This window comes from Hyaena hyaena, unplaced genomic scaffold (genome assembly GCF_003009895.1).
Source record: "Hyaena hyaena isolate Hyena2069 unplaced genomic scaffold, ASM300989v1 scaffold_1231, whole genome shotgun sequence".
Classification (NCBI taxonomy): Eukaryota; Metazoa; Chordata; class Mammalia; order Carnivora; family Hyaenidae; genus Hyaena; species Hyaena hyaena.
The window spans coordinates 142,561-156,881 of NW_024081858.1; positions in this window are offsets into that span (position 1 = coordinate 142,561).

The window sequence follows — 14,321 nt, forward strand, 5'->3', positions numbered from 1 at the left end:
GAGTATTCTACTGGCAAATCCCAGTGTTGAATAGACTATGATGATATTGGAGTGTTCTTATTTTGATGGAAGGAGAATAAATTGGTGAAATCATTTCAGACTCTAGAGTCATTCTAGAATCTATAGAGTTATTGGACAATATGTAAGGAAAACTGCAAAATCATATTCTGGCTGATCCCACATTCCACTTATTAGAAGCTATTCTAAGGAAATACAGACACAGAAAAATATTTATATACAATTATTTTGCAATAGCTTAAGAAATAATATAATAATACAAATTAACTGTAATATAGTAGTTCAAATATACTGAGCATAGTAGTAATGCTTTTGATACAGTATTACACTGCCATTATGAATGGTCATAGTGATAAGATAAACTATTAAGAAACATGTTCTTGACAGAAAGAATAAGTGACAAAAAGAGAAAAATATGGCACCTTTCCAAAATATGCATGCAGAAAATACTGGGACAAAATGTAGCAAAGTAAAAATGATGAAGTCTTAGAGTTTGTTTTCTTCTTTAGTTTTTCTACATGTTATAGTTTCTTTTCAAAAAAAATGTATTACTTCAAATTGGGAAGAAAATTGAATATAAGAGTCCATAAAATGGTGGAATAAGACACAGAAGATAAAATTTTTAAATTTTCTCTTCTAAACACTATTATTTACAGATTAAATTGCTACTAAAGTGCATTAAAACGTGTTCAGCTGGAATAATTGAAGATCTTGTTGTATGGTCCAAGTACCCCAAATAAAATTACAATTGAAAAGACACAACTCGTGAATAAGAAGGGGAGTGAGATATCCAGGCCTCCAGTTATGGAATGAATAAGTCACAGGGTTGGAAGGTACAACATAGGGTGTGCAGTCAATGGTATTTTATCAGCATTATATGGTGGTTACACTCGCAAGCAACAGGGTTTTCCAATCAATATGTCATACAACTGAAACTAATATGATATTGTATATCAACTATACTTCAGTTAAAAAAAAGATATTCAGTTGATAAATTTCCACTAGTAATAAGACATCTGACTTTTAGTACCGAGTACCCCTGGAAACTGCTGAACTCTAAAGTTACCAGATAGAAGAGTCAGAATTGACAGCATTAATTTTGTTTCAGTTGCCAAGACAATCATTTCCTTTCACTATATGCTCAGATAGTGACTCATTTGGAGCCTGCCTTTTGGGGTATCTGAAGTCTTCAACTTCCCACCTCCCATAGCAGGGGAATAAACAGAGTAAAAGCAACAAAATTGGGAGATAATAATATGTATATTTAACTGTAGCTTAAAAATTATAACCTGGAAAAATATTTGCCAATAATCCTATATTAAACAGTGGTAAATTGAGGAGTGACATCAGCAAGATGGCAGATGAGGATGACTGTTCCAACAGAAACAAGAACAATGCATAAACAACTACATGCCAATGGAAATAGCTCTGGGAGAGCTCTGGAGAACAAGAGGAATGCGGCAGATCCACTATGGAACATTTCTCAGTATAAATCCTAAGGAAACAAAGTTAGGATCTGGAAGAAATTTCTACACACCCCTGTCATTTCAGCTATTCACAATAGCCAAGATATGGGAACAACCTAAATGTCTGACAATGAATAAATAGAGAAAATGTAACACACACACACACACACACACAGGAATATTATTCATCCTGAAACAGGAAGGATAGAAGAAAATCCTAACATTTATGACAACATGAGTGACAGTGGAAAACATTGTGCTCATTGTAATAAGCCCAAAGTAGAAAGGCAAATACTGCATGATCTCACTTATACACAGAATTTAATATAGTGGACTCATATAAAGGAAGAAAAGGATGGTAGTGTCCAGAAGTTGGGGAGAGAGGTAAATTCGGAGATGTATGTCAAGAGGTACAAAGTTATAGTTACACAAAATGAATAAGTTCTGGAAATCTAATGTACAACAATGTGACTACTGTTAGCAACAATTTATCTTGTACTTGGAATCTACTAATAAAATGAATTTTAAATGTTCTCAGCAATCAAAAAATGCATTCACTATCTCAAATAATGGATACGTTAATTAGCTTGAATGCGGTGATTATTTTACAATATGTATGTATATCAAATCATCAAATTATATACCTTAAATATATATAATCATTAATTGTCAAAAAGATCAAATAGGAATATACTGAATTTAGTGTATATGAAATATAATGTTTAACATTTACATATACGTACACATTTGTGAATATGGAAAATCATCTTAAAAATACACTTTAATTTAAATTCTTATTTAAAGTATGTATATTTCAAATGTTGGAAATGTCTTTTAAGTATGTATTTAGTTTAAAATATTCCAATTTTTTTTATATCTCATGGTTCCCAAATAAAAACTGGAATTAAAAATTTGAAGGTTGGGGACAAATTAAAAAAATATTGAAGGTGAACATGTTAAAATATAATGTTGTCTTGAGTACCTCAAGGTACATTTTCTAATTGCAAATATATTCTTATGTATCCAAAATATATATATATCTAGATACAAAGATACAGCTTTTAATTCCTCACTTCGAGGAATTTAACAAAAATTTTTAAATTTTTAAAATGAGAATTTTTGTTAAATATCCAAGATATTATGGGATATATACAAAAATATATTTGTAGGTGAATACTGCAACTTTGCTGCATTAGATGTAATAAAATATTGTTATTGTAGATCACATTAATAGGAATTTTTATTCAGATACGGCCTTAGAATCATTAGTATCTCTTGAAACTTAAAAGCCAATAATTTCTCCCCATCCAAGTTTATCAGAAAAGGAGACGTGAGGCCAATTATAGACCTTTATTATTTATAGAGCTAATACTGCAAAATACAGTTTATATCTGCGTTAAATGGAATATCTAATATCATTTTCAGAATTAAACATATTTACCCATCCAAAGACAGGCTTAGTCTAAGGATGGCTCCGCCTGTGTAAAATGCATGGCTTGGGAGAGCAGAGCTAAATTTATACTTACCTTGGACAACTTCCTCAATGCTCCTGACACTGGTATATTTGAAAGCTTTTAACTATTTGACTAAAACCACCACTACTAATAAGTAATTAAAATTTCTAGATAAGCCAATTAATGTAATTGCAGCAATATGTCTGTTCGATCAAAGATTTTAGTAGTATGATTTTTGTATTATTTAGCTTCAAATAATTAATAGACTATTAATACATGATCCATATCTATTTATTATGGCCAATCAGAAACAAAACTGGTTCCTAAGTGCGCTTCGTTATAATCCGTTTACGTAGCCAGAGTAAGAGTATTTCAGCTGAGGTAGGAAAATAGGTGCTGGGTGTTTACAACGGAGAGTCTGTGATGCGGAGATGTCACATTTCTGATTCAGGCAGTCCACTTTCCCCATGTGTTGATTTTACTACCATAGTGATCTAAACACTAATACTTAGAGGGAAAGGGAAAAACAGAAACATGTGTTTAAAAAAGCAATTTTTGTGGTTAAAGAAAATAGTAGGTTAAATGGTGATGAAAATGGAAGTATGATTGAAACTAGTGAAAAATGTTGAGAGATTTAGGAGGCTTTTTATATAATTCTGAAGGATTCTAGATCTTGTATCTGTTGCATAGTGTATATTGACCTCTCAGATCTCATGACCTCTGCTCGCTAAGAGAATTTCTTTTTCATCCTTCCCATTTACTCTACCATGAGTTCATCCACATTGATTTAACACACCATCATCTAAAGAATGTGATAAGTTGGTGTTTATATCTGTCAAGGGACCAAGGAGATGAAAACTGGGCTTCACCAAAAGGTGTAATTTTAGGTTGTTGGATACCCCTGCATTTTTCTTAATTATTTCTGACATTTTATCTATTTCACCATGAGCTTCCTTGGAGGTTACAGATAAAAAAATGCTCTTTGTGACACAGAAGAAGAAATACATCTTCTCTTAATAAATCCCACCTGAAATTATATAGGGGAAGAAAGAAGGAGTAACAATCGACATTTATCACTTGTACTGTTTCATTTGCTAAACTCTTTTTGGAACCTGAAAGAGAGTTTCTTTTCAGCATGAAGGAGATTCCAGGTAAAATGTGATGGTCTGAGAAAAAAAAATTTGCACAAACTATATAAGGAGCTGTTGAAGGGGAAATTGAAATGTAAAAACTGCATGCTCTGTCCTTATCCTAAGTGCTGTGCAGATAAGATAGCATTTTTTAAATTGGCATGTACCTAGCATTTAACATATAGTAGGTATTTGCTAGGGGGATCTTGAAATACTTGAGTTTTAAATGGCATTTTAGTTAAGAGACCATGACTCCTTCAGGAAATTAATGTGTTAAATCAGAACAAGCGTAAACTAACAATGACCATAGAGAGTGTCTCCATTGCACAGCACACCTAAAGCCTATCATAAAAATTACTCTTTGTGGTACGTGATAGAGGATGGTATTGAATCTATGGCTTAAAAATTAAAAATGCTATGAAAATATTGAGGCAGAGGCAAAAATGCATTTCTTGTAAATGGTCTCTGTTTGTTTTTCTTGGCTTAAGAGGCCATGAAAGATGTCCCTCTTGGCATTCATACTCTGTGTACTCTGTGTAGTACTCCTTTATGTTGAATTTAGGCAGGCTTTGTAGAGTCAGTGGAATGCAGTGGAATTATATGTAACTTTTAAAAAAATTTTATTTATTTTGAGAGAGAGAGTGAGTGAGGGGAGGGGGAGAGAGGGGATGGAGAGAGAGAATTTCAAGCAGGCTCCATGCTACCAGCACAGAGCCCAATGTGGGGCTTGAACTCACGAACCATGAAATCATGACCTGAGTCAGAATCAAGAGTCGGATGCTTAACTAACCGAGACACCCTGGTGCCTGTGTAACTTAAAAAAAAACCTTCAAAAAGAATTTTTTAACAATATTTTATTTAAATTCCAAAATGACCGTAACTTTTAAGGCAAAGTCATGAGAAGTTTAGGAGCTTCTCCCTTGCTTTCTCAGAAGGAGCAACCTTGGGGAAGCCAGCCACCATGCAAGAAACCTGACAGTCCTGAGCCTGGCATGTTATAGGTGAGTCCAAGCTAGTCACATAGAAAAGCGCCATGCAGAGATAGAGATGCCAGCCTGCTTCACAGCATTTGGCCTTCTCAGCTAAGGCACCAGATTTGTGAGAGACAAGCCATCTCAGACATGTAGTCCAGTGGAGTCTTCAAACTGACTATATTTATGGGTGGCATCGAATTGTAATCACAGACCCTGAGCAAGACCAGTTAGTCTATTCATAGAACTAAGTTTTGGAGGGGGTTGTTATATGGCATCAGCAACTAGAATAATTTCTTAAAAGATCATCAGAGTATAATAGAGTTCAGCTATATTCATGGACTGTCATTTATTAATGAAGTTTGTGAAATAATCTTTTCAGTTTAAAGTAATGGATTAAATCAAATATATGAATAGCTATGCCTAAATTTGGAATCCATTACAAAGTCTGTTGAGAATTGGAATGGGGAGGAGGGATATCAAAGGGATAGCTTAAAGTATGTTCAATTATTATGAATCAGAATACACTCATAGTATATTCTTCAAGTCCAGAAGTATAAGGAAGTGCAATAGATCAGTAGGCTTCTACAGGCATAGATAGTCATAAGTTTAGGTATAACTCAAGAAATTCCTATACTTCTATTTAATACTTTAAGCTTCTGTTAATATAACTAATTCCTTAATTTTAAGTATTTTCTATTTGCATATGGTGTTTTCAGATTTTAATTTATTCTACTATTTTTCTTTTTTAAAATTCTTTAATGTTTATTTTTATTTCAGAGAGAAAGAGACAGAGACAGAGTGTGAGCAGGGGAGGGGCAGAGAGAGAGGGAGACACAGAATCTGGAGCAGGCTCCAGGCTCTGAGCTAGCAGCACAGAGCCTGATGTGGGGTTAAACTCATGAACCATGAGATCATGACCTGGGCCGAAGTCGGACGCTCAACTGATGGAGCCACCCAGGCGCCCTTATTCTACTATTTTTCAACAAGATCTCCATGTACAGGATTATGTTAAGAGTAGGTGTCTATTATTAAGTATGTCTTTTTTTTCCTGATATGTGTTTGGAAATACAGATCAACTGAGGTGTAAAACTTCTGCTCTGACAGGTTTAAACGAAGCCAGGAGACCACTATGCTTAAACAAATATTTTACTAATTACCTCTTTGTTAAGAGGTCAAGACTGAACATGATGGCAAGTAGTCTCAGCAACAGATCAGATATTAGACAAGAACCAAAAGAAAGAAAAGAATTTCTTGGAGAAGATGTTTTTCAGACTGATTGGTTTTTTTCATTGATTTATTTAAACATTTATTTATTCAACTTAATCAAGTGCCTACTATCTGTTAACGATGGTGCAAAGTGTAAGATGGTGCAAAGATATAACTGGATAGAAGACAGAGAAAGCCTCTGCCCACAAGAAGACTGCTGGTAAGTGATAAAGCCAGTGAGTAAGGGCAAGTAAACAAATAAACAAAAAGTCAACATAAATCTTTAAGGTGTCAAATACTGAGGCATGTTAGAAATTCTAGGTAATCCTCATGTACCTGTTGATAATATAATCCTGGATAAAATATTCCATATCAGTTGAGTTGTGAAGGCAATTCATTATTAAAAATAGACACTGGCACGTAAGTATACTTAGATTTTTATCTTTCTCTTTATATGTGTCTGTATTTAGGCCAATAATCATATTACATTTGTTCTGTTTACTAGTTTTTCCATTGTTCTTTGACTATGTAAGAAATTTGGCAATGGGAAATAATTTTGGTAATCAAAGCACTAGGACTTCATTTTGGACATTATCTTTTATTTATTTTTTTGGCTTATGAATGTTTTTATTCAGATATGTTTAAGCTATAAAGAAATGCTCCATTGAGTTCCTAACATAATTTACTACATATTTTGTAAAGTTTATTTTTTTATTTTGAGAGAGAGAGAAAGCACAGGTCGGGGAGGGGCAAAGAGAGAGGAGAGAGAGAGACAATCCCAAGCAGGCTCCACACTGTCAGCCCAATGTGGGTGGGGGTTGAACTCACCAACGTGTGATTATGGCCTGAGCTGAAGTCAGATGCTCATTGACCCATGACTTAGAAGCAGAAGTTCTGCATTTATATTTGTTTGCATTCTTTTAAAAAACTTAAAGGAAAGTCTTGGGGCACCTGACTGGCTCAGTCAGTTAAGTGTCTGACTTTGGCTCAGGTAATGATCTCACGGTTCGTAGATTCAAACCCCACATCTGGCTCAGTGCTGACAGCTCATAGCCTAGAGCCCTCTCTCTCTGCCTTTCCCCTGCTCAAGCTCTCTCTCTCTCTCTCTCAAAAATGAATAAACATTAATTTTTTTAATTTAAAGGGAAATTAAAATATAAATTGGTCACTATTAAAAAATTTAGATCTCTATCTATCTATATGTTAGTTCTTTTTCACAAGGAAGTTAAAGTTTTCCTTTTTACAAAGAAACTTTAAGTTGTTTTTATTAATAGTTCACAGGCCCTTTGTCTGGATCTGAAGAACACAGATTCAGATTGCAAAACTTTCATGTTCAATAGTCTGTTCTTTCATATATGTGAATTATTAGTTAGGATTATTTGTAAGATCAAATTTGCAAAATTCTTCCTTAATACATTCTATTTTCAAGTTAAAGTGCAGGGGCACTTGGGTGGCTCAACAGATTAAGTGGCTGACTCTTGATTTTGGCTCAGGTCATGATTCCAGGGTCATGGGATCAAGCCCCCCACACTGGGCTCTGTGCTGAGCAGGGAGCCTGGTTGGAATTCTTGCTCTCCCTCTCTCTCTGTCCCTCTTCTCTGCTCCTGCGCTCTCTTGCTCTCACTCAAAATAAATAAACAAGCAAACAAATAAAATTAAAGTTTAAGGGTTTTTATTGTAATATAAAATAGAAATTAACTCCGATAGGCAGTCTCGGGCAATTCTGAGGATCTCAAAAGTGGTAGCTAATAAATAGATTCTTCAAAGGACTGTTTTAGTTTGAAAACATTCCAAACATTTTAATTAATTAATTAATTAATTATCCTTATTTCCCCCAAACATTTTTATACGTTGGGTGCCTCTGATCAAAATACTTGTTTTGCTTTGGAACCTGATCAACAGAAAAAGTATCACAATATTATACATATTGTGATATAAGAAAAGAAAGAAGTTACTCAGTATACTGGTTTTATATATATATATTATTTTATATATTTTAAAATATATTTTATATATTATATATATTATATATATATTTATAAATTTATAAATAAAACCAGTATACTCTTTCTTTTCTTATTTTTACTTTTTTAATTTAAATTTTAGTTAACATACAGTGCAATATTGGTTTCAAGAGTAGAATTCAGTGATTCATCACCTACATATAATACCCAATTCTCATCACAGGTGCCCTTTTTAATACCCATCCCCCATCTAGACCATCCTCCACCCACCTCCCTCCATCAACCCACTGTTTGTTTTCTATCATTGAGTCTCTTGCAGTTTGTTTCCCTCTCTTCTCTTTGCCCCCTTCCCATGTTCTCATCTTCTTTCTTTTTTCAAGTGCTGTTATAGTTGCCACCTGTATTACATAGCTGTAACAGCTTTGTAGGATAAATATTAGACTTTTCATATTATACAGAATTCAAATAACTTGCTTACTTATTTCCTTGGAGTAAGAAAATATGATCTTTCTTTGGGAAAAATGGGTTTAAAAATAGTTTATTTAAAACTGTTTTTTATATTTATTTATTTTTGAGAGACAGAGAGACAGAGTGTGAGTGGGGGAGGGGCAGAGAGAGAATGAGACACAGAATCTGAAGCAGGCTCCAGGCTCTGAGCTGCCATCACAGAGCCAGACATGAGATTCAAACTCACAAACTGTGAGATCCTCACAAACTGTGAGATAATGACCTGAGCCAAAGTCGGATGCTTAACCGACTGAGCCACTCAGGGGCCCTGGAAAAGTTATGATAAAAAAACAGACTTTCTCTCTTGAACTTAAAGGATTAAAAGATTGCTATAAAATTGAAAGTAATCTTGTTGCCATGTTCATTTTTCACCTCATCTTCAGCATTGTGATATATATTGGGTTATACCTACCTCACAAGAATGTTAATAGTATTTTTTAATGGACACAAAATAAAATAGAAAAATATGTTTATATCAGAGTATAATTTTTAAATCATATTACTGGTCATCTAGAGAATGAGATCTACCACTGATGAGAAATAATGTTAACCACTCATTAGTTAAAGCAAGCCATTATAAGCTCATTAAAAAAGCCATACTTTTTTCAAACTTGTACAGATTTCTTTAGGGAAACTTCTAGATCAAAAATAAATTTTCTTATTTTAGCTGAGTTCAGGCCTTTCTAAAGTCAAATAAATTCTATAGCTAATTAGTAGTGTTAGTTACCAGTAATGCTAGCAATCCCCAAAAGACAAGCTAATGTCTTTTACCCAAGCTTATAAGAATTTGAATATCCTTGACTGGTTACTTTCTCTGTGATCAACTCCCAGACATTCTTCAAAGTTACTTCATCTCATAGGTAATTATTCTTTTTATTTCACCTGATTTTCTCCCCACCTATGATGAGGCAAAGTTTGGTAACCAACAATTGATCCAAAACTTTCAAAATTTAGGTGTCACCTTATTTATAAAGTGATACTTAAAAATCTCAAAATCATTAGTATAGTAGCTTATCTTTTTTTAGTTTTCTCCATAATATGATACATACAGTAATTTTCTAAACAGTTCCAAAGTCAGATGCTTTAATTTGTCATATTATTAAGTGATAATTGAATTTTACCATTTTATTCATATTTTAAAGTGTCTCATCCTAATAAACTATTATGATATAAAAAAATTATTCTTTTAACATTATAGCATAGCGAGACTGCCTATTGGGTAGTTATTCACATGAAATCTATTTTCAAAATCTGCAAGTACAAATTACAGAATGTTAGTGAACAATTAGATGTAAGTGCTTTTTCCACTAATGTAAATTTTTTAAAAACGTTTAGACTGTTAAGAATACAAAGCTAAATGCAGAGTTTTTTTAATAATAATAAGTTAATTTAAAAAGTATTAATAAGACTTTTGTGAAATGCAATAACTGCTGAGAATGGGGGCCAAGTATTTTGAAAAGATGAAGTTGTTCTAGAAGATTCTCCCTGCAGTCTTAGTACATTTGTGGTACGTCCCACGTGAGTCAGGTAAGGGATGGAAGTCAGCACAAGAAATGGATCATAGAGAAGGATAGAAGGAAGAGTACAGCACAATCTTCCTCATCAGACAGGGAGAAATACAACCTGCAGGTCTGGGTTAACCTTGAGGGACTCTCATGCTGAGGTAGCCCTAAAATTCTCAGTTTCTAAATGTCCTGTAAACACTTATATTTGATTTTTGTGTTATAAAGTGTGTTACTTTCATTAAAGTCTTCATTATATCTTTATTATGTCTTGCTACCAGTGCTATTTTTCTGTATTTAGAAGATAGTGATTTTGCTGTCTTAACAATATTACATGAGACTAATTACGTGGAAATTATATTTTAGTGTTTCATTTTCCTGAGATAGTTATTATATTATGTTATTATACTTCAGTTATTTCTTAATTCTCACAACTGCTCCTCATCTAACGTATTATTATTCTCCTTTTAAAAGCTCATATTTGGTGAGGTAAGTTCCCTTAGACAATGTGTTTGCAGAACCGTTTTCTAAACCCAGATTCTTTTTGACTGATTTTTTTTTTACAGTTCCATGATGCAAAAAATACTTTTGTTTCCCAAAAGCTGAGGAGTTTTAAGCTGTATGCTTTTTTTTAAATACCTATAGATTGTATAACCAATCATCACTACAAAGTGAATATACCTTCAGTTTTGTTTTCCTCCTGAGGTGATTATTTATTCCCTTTATTTTATTTCTAATATCATATTCATGATGCACTTGCAAAATGTCTGAGGTGGTAGGCAGTTGCACATGAGTGGGGTTGGATGTCTTATAAGAGATCAAATCTATAAGCTTAATCTCAATAACACTCTTAGTGGTGCTATTTTTGCACCAAAAATTATTACACTTATTTTTGACTATTACAGAATGGCTGAGTTTGGACAATCCTTGAAAAAAAAATGTATCTTTGGATAGCCACATTTTTTTCCAGTATTTTTCATGGTTCTTCATGTCTCTTTGTTTCTTTCTTTCTTCCAGTCTAATGCATCCATGTCATATTTTTCCCAGTCTGTTTATCATTTTTTAAATATGTTAACTGACCATATTTTTAAAATATAGTTTTACTTTAAATTCTGATGAATGAAACTATCACACCAAAATATCAAGTGATAGATTTTAGATGTCTTTCTTGGTGCCCCCCTCAGACACATCATATCAGGGGCTCCCTAATCTACTAAACTATAAATATTTTGAGCAAAAGAGCTCCAAGTGTATTTGTTTTTTTATAAATCAGTGTGTGTGCGTGTATGTGTGTGCATGTGTGTGCGTGTTTGCTCATATACACATGTACACACAAAAGACTACTTTCGTGCATTGAATTTACACATATACTTGCAGGTATTATAAATATTTTGAATACAAGTACTATCTATTGCATCTGGCTATCCATAAAACAAGTCCTAATTGGAAACAACTTAAGGAGGACTTTCAGAAAACAATTAGGCATTTTACCCTTTCGCTACACAAAGCAAATAGTTCATAGAGGCAGATAAATGTCAGAATGAAATTTATAGGAAAATATAAGAAGCTGAGTAGCCATAGATCTTTCAGCCAGTTCCACACTAATTTAAGATTAAAAATTAAACAGCAAACCTAGGTTTTACTCAAGCATCATTGTCATGCTATTATGTCCAATGTTAGTCGCACCATCTAAATTAAAGATAATTAAATTTTTAGTATAGCAATTGGTTAATAGCACTCATGAGTAAAAAATTATACAAGCTGACAAAAGCCAATGTTTTCTTTTGTTATTTCAAAGTTATTCACCAACAGGAGGCTGTGAAAAAAACATGCAAATGGGAAAACTGTACCAACTCTCTAGTATATTTAAATGAAATCTATTTACCTGTTATCCAGTCTGAATAGATGCTTTTTAATTATTGGTAATTGTTTAAGATGCCTTTGCATGCCCCAGAAGATTTAGTCTGAATAAATTTAATTCCTTTAAAATCTCCTTCAGTTACGGGCAAATACAGTAAGAAGCCCCATAGGTATGGCAGTAAAATAGTCATAAAGGCAGAAGCATTTAAATGAGTAGAGCAAGGAAGTCTTCCCCAAAAGAGGCAGAAAAGCTATATGGCTGGAGACGCCAGAACCAAACATGAAACACACAGTTGAAACATTTAAGATGACTGTGTAAAAGGTCCATGTTCACTGGTTAAAGAATGTGGAGGGCAGACTAAAGCACATGAATGGCTCTTTCACAGGCCACAGAGTCCATTCAGCCCGTGGACATTGTGATTACCCGACAGAAATAGATGGGCCTAATTAATATTCTGAACATACCTGGGAGAACATTCTTAAGGAAATCATCCTCTGGTGGTTTGGAAATTTTAAAAAAAGAAAGAAAGAAAACTTAACAGTCAGCATTAAAAATTGGATCTAGATAACAAAGTCAACTGCTCTCAAAGTTTAATGCCAGCTGCAAACAGGAGTCTTGTTTGTGTACATTTCTCGGTGTAAATGGCTGAGCCTTGTGAAATAAAGTTGAAGAGCCCATTTGAATTTAGTAGTAATTCTGTTCTGGCCATTTTATCGAGTAATCTAAAAATCAGCTATGAAAGCTTGTTATAGTGGACTTGCAAATTCACAGAGCAATGAATAATCCAGCAATTGGTCAACTTTGTATTTATTAATGCAATATGCATAGAGTGAAAAAACAATATTAGAAAAAAAAACCACTTGGTATTTTAATGAAAATGTGTAGATGTATTGACTGTAGAAACAACCACCTGCAAAGAATGTTTAAGTGCTTTCAAAATGTTTTCTAAATAAATTATTAATTTAAATATTTCCAGTGTATGATTAAATCTAAATTTATCATGGACAGCTATGATATAATAAGCTATAAACTTTTCAGTTTGTAAAATTGTGAGCATTTTACATTTTGAATATCATTTATGCAAGATTAACTGTAATTGTACTTTAAAAAATTTGCTGCTGCAAATAGGGATCTAAAACCATAATTAATTTAGAAATATAAGAAAAATGGAGTATGGGACAAATTTTATGAGCTACATCTGTATTTCCTGAGTATACAGAAAAACATACATATCATATACATATATGTACAAATGTATGCACACATATATAACATACGTATATGCATATATGTATACATTAAAGAAAGAACAGAGGATAACACTACAAAATATTTAAAAAAACAAGACTGGAGAACTGAGTAGCAAAAGTACCTATTCTGCTCAAATACCTGCATTTAACAAAGCAATTCTTCTGAAATGAGAGTCAAGTGTTTAGTGCCCAAACCTAATACAGTACATATAAAGCAAAAATCCCTATTGAAATGAATGGAGCCATTCATTTCCGAGACACAAAAAGCTGTACTTTCTTTGTCTTGCCACTTTAAAGCCCCTTGATAGCATTTTTCCTTTTTATAGTGCTTTAGGTATAGATGCTTCTCTGCTCAAAAATCATTGAAAAACTACAAGTAGCAAATACGTAAATATGCAGCAGATGTATAAGTGCTCCTTGGGATAAATAGATTATGGACAATTAACTGTCATCACATCCCTGTCTCCGTTTCCACTCGCTCCTGTAGTGTACACCTGTGGCTTATTAGGAATATAACCAAAGTGGTAGCACAGATTCCAGGTTCAAAGGTAACCTAGGAGAATCTGCTTCCTTACCTTCTTGAGTGTTTCTTAGGAAAAGAACAAGAAACAAAGGAGTGGATGTGTATCATTCAAGAGAACATTTGTAAAGAATCCCATCCTGTGTTTTCATTTGATTCAAACCAACCAACCAAACTGTAAAAAGTATTATGAAAAAAAATAAAAGGAATCGGAACACTGATTGGATATTTGATGACATTAAAATTCTTTTTTTCCGTTGTGAGAATGAGATTGTGGTTTTGGGGTATTTTTTGAAGTATTTGTAGATGAAATGATGTGCTGTCTGGAATTCCTTCAAAATAATTGGAACGGTGAATAGAAAGTGGCTGGATAGATTATGGTGATTTTAAACTATGTTCTTTGATACTCCTCCTTTCAAGATGTGGAGTTTTATCCCTCTCTCCTCCAATATAAGTTGTATGCAGGGAC